The sequence below is a fragment of the Oncorhynchus masou genome, chromosome 28 (genome assembly GCF_036934945.1).
Source record: "Oncorhynchus masou masou isolate Uvic2021 chromosome 28, UVic_Omas_1.1, whole genome shotgun sequence".
In the NCBI taxonomy this organism is placed as follows: Eukaryota; Metazoa; Chordata; class Actinopteri; order Salmoniformes; family Salmonidae; genus Oncorhynchus; species Oncorhynchus masou.
In genome coordinates, this window is record NC_088239.1 from 66,984,782 (window position 1) to 66,994,557 (window position 9,776).

At 44.4% G+C, this 9,776-nt stretch overlaps 1 pseudogene; it reads right to left on the reverse strand.

The window, feature by feature from the left end:
- Positions 1–3,355: 3,355 nt before the first annotated feature.
- Positions 3,356–8,344, reverse strand: LOC135518120 (alpha-2B adrenergic receptor-like; annotated as a pseudogene).
- Between the last annotated feature and the right edge of the window lie 1,432 nt (positions 8,345–9,776).

Sequence of the window (9,776 nt, forward strand, 5' to 3'; positions counted from 1 at the left end):
TTTAAAGGTCCAAACCTCTTGGCAGTCTGGAGTCTTCCATCTAATAGACTTAGATAACAGGAGGCTATACAGAACGTTGTTGACTCCCATGGCGGGTAATTGTTTTAACATAGAAGGGTGCTTGGGGAGTTGGAGTTGTGTGTTATACGACATTAAAGAGCTCCATACCACTGCGGTGTTTAGAATGTGACAACAGCTATGTATTACGTAACCTGGTTAAATAATGAATACCCCATTCTGTGAGATACACACTTTTCAACTGGCAAGGCGATCATGGGACTGTGTCCAAACAGACACACACGGGCATGCCCACATTTACACATACACTGTATACATTTACACATACACAACACTGAGGAGATCTTTGGCTTGTCCTATTAACCTGGCATCTACAAGTAAATGCCCAAAAAAGGAAACATGAGGGATATAAAGTATGGGTGTGGAATTAACATCCCATCAGGTCCATGTATAACAATGCTGAGTGTACCCAGTTTCCTATTATGTTGGCTACCATTGCTAGAAGAGATCTGTGACTTTGAAACAGGGGTAATTGTTGGGGCACGTTTAGCAAAAGATTCAGTGGTGTAGACTGCTTTACTTGCTGATATTTCACGATATGCCATGGCCGTCTCAGATCTCAACCCAATTGAACACTTCTGGGAGATTCTAGAGCTGCACCTGAGACAGTGTTTTCTGCCACCATCAGGACGCAGACACCAAATTGCTCGTGGAAGAATGGTGTCGCATCTTTCCTATAGAGTTTCAGACAATTGTAGAATCTACAGTATGGCAAGGCTCTTTGAAGCTGTTCTGGCGGCTCATGGTGGCCTAACACCCTATTAAAATGCTGGTGTTTCATTTACAGTGCATTCGGAAAGTATTCAGGCCCTTTGACTTTTTGGATTATATTGTTTTTTCCCCTCATCGATCTACACACAAGACCCCCTAATGACAAAGAAAAAACAGGTTTAGAAATTTTTGCAAATGTATGAAAACACAAAACTGAAATATCACATTTCCATAAGTATTCAGACCTTTACTCAGTACTTTGTTGAAGCCCCTTTGGCAGTGATTACAGCCTCAAGTCTTCTTGGGTATGACGCTACAAGCTTGGCACACCTGTATTTGGGGAGTTTCTCCCATTCTTCTCTGCAGATCCTCTCAAGCTCTGTCAGGTTGGATGGGGAGCATCACTGCACAGCTATTTTCTTGTCTCTCCAGAGATGTTCGATCGGGTTCAAGTCTGGGTTCTGGCTGGGCCATTCAAGGACATCCAGAGATGTGTCACAAAACCACTCCTGCATTGTCCTAGCTGTGTGCATAGGGTGGTTGTCCTGTTGGAAGGTGAACCTTTGCCCCAGTCTGAGGTCCTGAGTGCCTTGGAGCAGGTTCATCAAGGATCTCTCTGTACTTTGCTCCATCGGTCTTTCCCTCGATCCTGACTGGTCACCCAATCACTGTCGCTGAAAAACATCCCCACAGCATGATGCTGTCACCACCATGATTCACCTTAGAGATGGAGCCAGGTTTTCTCCAGACGTGAAGCTTGGCATTAAGGCCAAAGAGTTCAATCTTGGTTTCATCAGACAAGATAATCTTGTTTCCCATGATCTGAAAGTCCTTTAGGTATCTTTTGGCAAACTCCAAGTGGGTTGTCATGTGCCTTTTACTGCGGAGTGGCTTCCATCTGGGCACCCTACCATAAAGGCCTGATTGGTGGAGTGCTGCAGTTATGGTTGTCCTTCTGGAAGGTTCTCCCATCTCCACAGAGGGACTCTGGACCTCTGTCAGAGTGACCATCGGGTTCTTGGTCACCTCCCTGACCAAAACCCTTCTCCCCCGATTGCTCAGTTTAGCCGGGCGGCCAGCTTTAGGAAGAGTCTTGATGATTCCAAACTTCTTCCATTTAAGAATTATAGAGGCCACTGTGTTCTTGCGGATCCTCAATACTGCAGAACTGTTTTGGTACCCTTCCCCAGATCTGTGCCTCGACACAATCCTGGTTCGGAGCTCTACGGACAATTCCTTTGACCTCTTGGCTTGTTCAATTGTTCAACCTTATATAGACAGGTGTGTGCCTTTCCAAATTATGTCCAATTTGAGCTCAATTTCAAGTCTCATAACAAAGGGTCTGAATAATTATGTAAATAACGTATTTCTGCTTTTTATTTTTAATAAATTTGCAAAAATGTAAACAAACTTTTCGCTTTTTCATTATGGGATATTGTGTGTAGATTGATGAGGAAAATTTGAATTTAATCAACTTTAGATTAAGGCTGTAACGTAAGAAAATGTGGAGAAAGGCAAGTGGTCCGAATACTTTCAGAATGCATTGTATTTTGGCAGTTACCTGTAGGTCACTCTCTTTTTGATTTTCCCATTAATAATAATTTGGTGGATGCTTATATTTGTCCTATTTCACACATGTACAAGGGTGAGATAATATGTGTGAATTAGAAATGTGTTTTTTGCATATCCCAACTGTCCCTGAGACACCATCAGAAAGTGGGGTCATGGCAACGGTCTGCCATTATGAACAGCAAACCTGGTGCAATTAAGGTTAAGTGCCTTGGTCATGGGCACATCGACCCAATGCTTTAACTGCTAGGTGACCTGCAGTCTTTTGTTTACAAAATGTAGTCAGTCAACACAATGTTTTTTCTAAATATGGTATACTGTACACTGAGTGCACTAAACATTAGGAACACCTTCCTAATATTGAGTTGCACCCCCTTTTACCCTCAGAACAGCCTCAATTCGTTAGGGAATGGACTCTACAAGGTGTCAAAATCATTCCACAGGGATGCTGGCCCATGTTGATTCCAATGCTTCCCACAGTTGTGTCAAGTTGGCTGGATGTCCTTGTCCATTCATCCTCTGAACGGCACACATACACAATCCATGTCTCAAGGCTTAAATATCCTTCTTTACCCTGTCTACTCCCCTTCATCTACACTGATTGAAGTGGATTTAACAATAAGGGGTCATATACTGTAGCTTTCATCTGGGTTCACTTGGCCAGTCTATGTCATGGAAAGAGCAGGTGTTCTTAATGTTTTGTACACTCAGTGTACACTTTAGATTTCGAATGTATTCAATGTTTTTACATTACACCAGTCTAAATAAATAAATTATTATGGATCTGTTGGAGAATGTGTATTCATAGGCATGCACTCTGTAAACCTTGCGCACACACACACACACACACACACACACACACACACACACACACACACACACACACACACACACACACACACACACACACACACACACACACACACACACACAGAGAGAGAGATACAGAGAGAGAGAGAGAGAGAGAGAGAGAGAGAGAGAGGTCTTGTGAGTTCTTTATCTCATATATATAAAAAAACCATTAGTGATTTCCTCTGTTCCAGTTAAACCCTTAGGCCACTACACTACACACACACCAGTGTTTCCCCTATATTCCCCAATGAATTACATGACTGAGGCCTTGGTCACATCAACAACCCATTCCATATTTAACTTTTCATGTGTTTATATTAATTTCATACTTATATAAAAACATAAATATTAATTTCAGATACTCAAAACAACACACGCTCAGAGCTGGTTGGTTCCTTTAAAAGACATCCTCAGTAGTGTATGAGTTTATGACAGAGGCTGAACAGCTGGACAAACTGCCTTCACACACTACAAGTTCTAGAACACAGAGAACTCTGGGAACACATTCTACTGCACATGCTCCTGCCCACTTTGTGTCATTGCAGTGGACCGTACCAGGTGATCATGGACACACTCTGTCCTTGTAGTTCATAGTGGCCAGTCACAAGGCTACAGGTAATGGCTATGGGTATGCGTAGCAGCTACCCAGCCAGCCAATGGAATCAACAGAGTGTAACCTTCCTTTCCTTCTACATTTACATTTTAGTCATTTAGCAGACGCTCTTAACCAGAGAAATTTACAGAGGAACAACAAGAGCAGTGTGATACTGTCATTTGAGCAACATGTCCTCATGACTGATGGCCCTGTTTTGTGCCAATCGCTAAACACGCTGTAAAGTTGTTTGCTTTTTCTCAGACAGATTGCATCACCTTCCTCCTCTTCCACTGCCCCTCAATGTGTACATCAGAGCACGTTCATCTATTCCAGAATTCCAAAGTTCAGCATTTTTCTTATCAGATCGAACACAATGTTCAACAAAGGACAGACTCAAAAGTTTGTCTGTGGTTCCCTGCACGGGTAAACTAAAATCTGTCTTGACATTACATCCAGTAAGTCCCCTTGGTGTCTCTACACAGTATCTACTCTAGAAGATCGTCCCCTTGGTGTCTCTACACAGTATCTACTCTAGAAGATCGTCCCTTTGGTGTCTCTACACAGTGTCTACTCTAGAAGAACGTCCCTTTGGTGTCTCTACACAGTATCTACTCTAGAAGATCGTCCCCTTGGTGTCTCTACACAGTATCTACTCTAGAAGATCGTCCCTTTGGTGTCTCTACACAGTATCTACTCTAGAAGAACGTCCCTTTGGTGTCTCTACACAGTATCTACTCTAGAAATAAAAGAAAGTTTAATATTTCGAAAATCGAGTATACTTCAATTAAATGCCATGATGTAATTTTCAAATGTAGGGACACCAAGGGGACGTTCTTCTAAAGGTGGTTTACGGTCAGTCTATTGACATGTCTGTAGAAAATTGTTGTAGCAACAGCATGAGCATTCTATTGTCGTCCAACATCAAACTTGTCGGTTGTTGTTATGAAAAAGAAAATCAGCACCGATTGCTGGTTGCCAAGATTCGAATAGTTTGCCTAATTTCAGTTTCAGTGGCAAAACATGTAGAGAATCATGTACCATCTGTATCCACTCTACAAGAACATCCACTTGATGTCCTTACACAGTATCCACTCTACAAGAACATCCAATTGATGTCCTTACATAGTGTCCACACTAGAAGAACATCCACTTGATGTCCTTACACAGTATCCACTCTACATAAACATCCACTTGATGTCCTTACATAGTGTCCACACTAGAAGAACGTCCCCTTGGTGTCCCTACAGAGGATCTTCTTGAAGGCCTTCCTGAAGTCCTGGTTGAAGATGGTGTATATGACGGGATTCAGACAGGAGTTGCAGTAGCCGATCCAGAAGAAGAACGTGAAGAGGGGAGCAGGGACCAAGCAGGTCTCAGGAAAGATGGCCTTCAGTGAGTAGGAGAAGAAGAAAGGGAACCAACAGATGACAAACACTCCGATCACCACGGCCAGGACAAACGTGAAGCGCTTCTCTCGGTTTACCATGGCCCTGCGCCGAGACATGGGAGTGGCCTGTGGCTTCACCGGCCTATCAGAGACCAGCACTGTACCGGTGGGGGTGGCTACAGTATTTTTGGCCTCGTGAGGTCAGAGAAGAGAGAGGTGCTCCTCCAGACTTTGATCCTCCATTATTCTTAACTGTCCCTTTCCCTCCCTTTCCTCTTCCCCTCGTCTCTGCCTCGGAGCCAGAGCTGAAGCTGTCATCATTGGGGGTGTCTCTATGTTTCTCCTCCTGTAACTCACCCTGTCTGTGGGTCTCCTCGTGTTGGCTATCTGGAGAGAGGAGTGTGAGGCAGAGAGCTACGGTGGGTGAGGTAGGCTGGGGTGAGGTGGGGACAGGATTTGGTAAAGACGTATGGGGTTGACTCTTGGCCTGGGTCTCACTCTGGGGAGGAGGAGACGAGGGGGAGGAGACAGGGAGACTCTTCAGAGGTACGGCGTCCGTAGTTTGTCTGTCTGCTTTCCCTCCCTCCCCTTTGTGGTTCTGTGGTTGGCTGAGAGGCTTGAGTTGGGGGATGATGACAGGTCCCGGTGAGGGATGTGTGGGGTTGCTAGGAGGGTTGCTAGACATGTTGCCATGGGTTTTGTTATGGTTGGGTTTCTCCCCTGGCAGACATCTTGTGTGTTGCTTGGCAATCTGGTAGATCCTGATGTAGACCCCGATCATGATGAGACACGGGGCGAAGAACGATCCAATGGTGGAGTAGAGAATATACCAACGCTCGTTGTTCAGCTCACACACCTCCACCCCTCCCTTGCTCTTATCCAGGGAGAGGAGAGGAGGGAAGGAGATGACGGCCGAGAGAAGCCAGACGACCACGATGGCCGCCTTGATGCGCGCTGGCGTCCGTTGGATGCCATAGGACACGGGCCGGGAGATGGACAGGTAGCGGTCCAATGAGATGGCACACAGGTGGGCAATGGAGGACGTGCAGAAGAAGACGTCCAACGCCAGGTAGATCTCACACCATAGTGAGCGGAACGCCCAGTAACCCTGCAGCTCATTGGCCAGTGAGAAGGGGATGATGAGGGTAGCGACTAGGATGTCGGCTGCAGCCAGGGAGACAAGGAAAAGGTGCTGTGGGCCATGGAGTGAGCGTGAGGTCAGCACTGCAATGATGACCAAGATGTTGCCGACGATGGTGAGGATCATCATGAGGGTGATCGCCATTGCGAATAACGCAGTGGCCTCTGGGGAATAGGGTGGGATTCGCAGTGCTGTCTGGTTGTAGTAGGGGGCAGATCCGGTGGTGACACTGAGGTTCAGGTTGGTAATCACATTTACCCCTGGTGCTGACAGGCATGTAACTTTTGGGGCCGCAGCCATGGCGACGCCAGCAGGAGCACATATATTGGAGAAAATTCAGAAACTCACAGGGACCATGAAGTATGTTTGGAGTGAGTGAAGGTGAAAAAAATGTATATATAGGTTTCTGTTATCTGCTACCTTAATCCCTTGAGGAAGATTCGTTGTCCAGTGAGAGGGCAGCAAAGAGGAGGGCTCTAAAGCAGAAACAGAGACATGGCTGATGGGCTCAAGAGGCATCCCCCTTAGAACTTCACGCACGAGATGATTGAATTAAAATCAGAGAAAGAGAAAAAGCTTGTGCTGCTTTGTCAAATACACTGACATGTTGTCCAGTGTAAAACAGATAATTTTACTCCTCCAGTCACGCACTCTCTTTTCATGTCTCTTTTCAACACTCAGATGGGTTAAGATCCACGAAATGATTATTGGATATTCAATGAAAGAAAAATAAAGAATAATCTTATCCAATCATTCAATTAAATTACGAAATATATTTTAACTCACACACACACCGCTGATGCTTGGATAGTTATTCTTCTGGGGGAAATTATTAATTGCTTCAACAAATGCTGAAAAAATGTGTCATTCAAACATAGTCCTTCGAACAGTAATAGTCATTCAGGCAATCCATAGACCGTGCTCGATGTAAATGAAATTCACTGAAGTAAAACATTCATAATTGTACCATGAAATCGGAACACCCTGAATCCCACCCGCGTAATGATGTCAGCCATGGCCCAGAGACGCACGGGATGATACTTGAGCGGATAAAATGCCTTTTAAAAAGTTGATATTCATATTCGTAGAGTAACCATATAACGCATTAGCGGCGACTTCAGTTTAAAGACGTAAAAAGTAATCCAACAATCTGCGTTCCTCAGCTTCCATCTGTCCAAAAGTGGCGAAACGAGACCCGCACTGAGCTGTCATCGTCAACAGATAAGGGATGGGTCCGAGAAGACTTCAGCCACAAACATCAAAATAGTTCATTCAATTGTAGAATAAAAAAAAACAACATATTCCTTCATTTTTCTTTCGTGGTGTTTGATAGGATATATGCTTTATAGTTCGTTTGAGTGCTGTCAAAGTCGTTTAACTAAAAAGGGTAATGTCAACACTTCACTGATTACATGGTGATAATGTTATAATTATTATCACCATGATACTGATTTATTCCTCTTTTTTCCAGTTTTTGATTGTGCGCAACTCGACTAAGTCCACTTTCTATCCATGACTCACGGATAACAACGTCCTTTCCCTTCATTAGTGGTTGAATAATGGCCATCTGTTGCACATCCCATTTGTTGTTTAGATCTTGTTCTGTTTTGTAGCGATACTAGCAGGTTACATTTCCTTTGACAAAGACCCACTAGCTCGGCGTCCCTTACGACTGAGCCCCGTTAACTGCCCGGGTCGGGTAAATAACCGCGCCTCGCTCTCAGCCCCGGGAGTGACATCACGCAGCGGACCCTTTGACCGTCACCGAGACATATAACACAGTACACTATACACACACACGCCTACGATGCCAATTCAACTAATTCAAACTCTATTCAAAGTGTATTTCAATAAACTCCAACAGACACAACACATTACTACAAGCCAGCATCCAAACACATCGTCAAAACCAGTGCAAGAAAGACCTAAAATTTCGCAATGATAGACAATAATATTGGTTATTATGCAAAAAAAAATCTAATGTTACCTTCTATAAGGTACCCCCAGGCAACTGTTCAATTTTCTTTCTGCCCGTCTGTTTTTATGCTGGTGCTCCTCTGCCTCTTAGTGGCGGCAGCAGGCTCCTGCAGCCACCGCGTGGAAGACGGGATTCCAGCGGGATCTCATATACTATACGTAACATAGTAAAAGTAAAACCTGGACAAACAATTTAGTATGATATGTTAAGTTTTGTATAGTTACATAAGACAGATGGTTACTTAAGGCAAAACGAACGTAGGGTGGTTGGGTGGTTGGTTGGTCGGTCGGGGTAGGCGTATAACGCGAACGTCTAGCAACATAAAGGTTGCGAGTTCCAATTTCACCATGGACAACTTTAGCGTTTTATCAACTTTTCAACGACACTGAACAAAAATATGAACCCAACATGCAAAAATGCCAAAGATTTTACCGAGTTACTGTTTATATAAGAAAATCATTCACTTGAAATAAATAAATTTGCCCCTAATCTACGGATTTCACATGAATGCAAATACAGATATGCATCTGTTGGTCACCGATAGTTTAAAAAAAGTAGGGGCGTGGAAACCAGTCAGTATCTGGTGTGACCACAATTTTCCTAATGCAGAGCGACATTACATCTCCTTCGCATAGAGTTGATCAGGCTGGTGATTGTGGTTTGTGGAATAATGTCCCTCTTCTTCAATGGTTGTGCGAAGTTGCTGTTATACACGTCGATCCAGAGCATCCAACGCATGCTAAATGGGTGACATGTCTAGTGAGTATGCAGGCCATGGAAGGACTGGTACATTTTCAGCTTCCAGGAATTTAGTCCAGATCCTTTCGACTTGGGGACATCCGTGCATCATCATCATACTGAAACATGAGGTGATGGCGCAGATGAATGGCACGACAATGGGCCTCAGGATCTCATCATGTATCTCTGTGCATTCAAATTGCCATAGATAACATGCAACTGTGTTCATTGTCCATAGCTTATGCCTACCCATACCATAACCCCACCACCACCATGGGACACTTGGTTCACAACATTGACACCGCTCGTCCACACCACACCAAACATATTGTCTGCAATCTGACCGGTACAGTTGAAAGAGGGATTCTTTGAAGGGGAGCATTTGCCCACTGAAGTTGATTACGATGCCAAACTGCGGTCAGGTCAAGACCCTGGTGAGGACGATGAGCACGTATATGAGCTTCCCTGAGACAGTTTCTGACAGTTTGTGCATAAATTATTTGGTTTTGTGTAAACCCACAGTTTCATCAGCCGTCTGGGTGACTGGTCTCAATCAATCCCGCAGGTGAAGAAGCCAGATGTGGAGGTCCTGGGCTGGGCTGGCATGGTTTCACATGGTCTGCGGTTGTGTGGTCGTTTGGACGTACTGCCAAATTCTTTAAAATGACATTGGAGGCGGCTTATGGTAGAGGAATTAACATTACATTCTCTGGCAACAGCTCTGCTG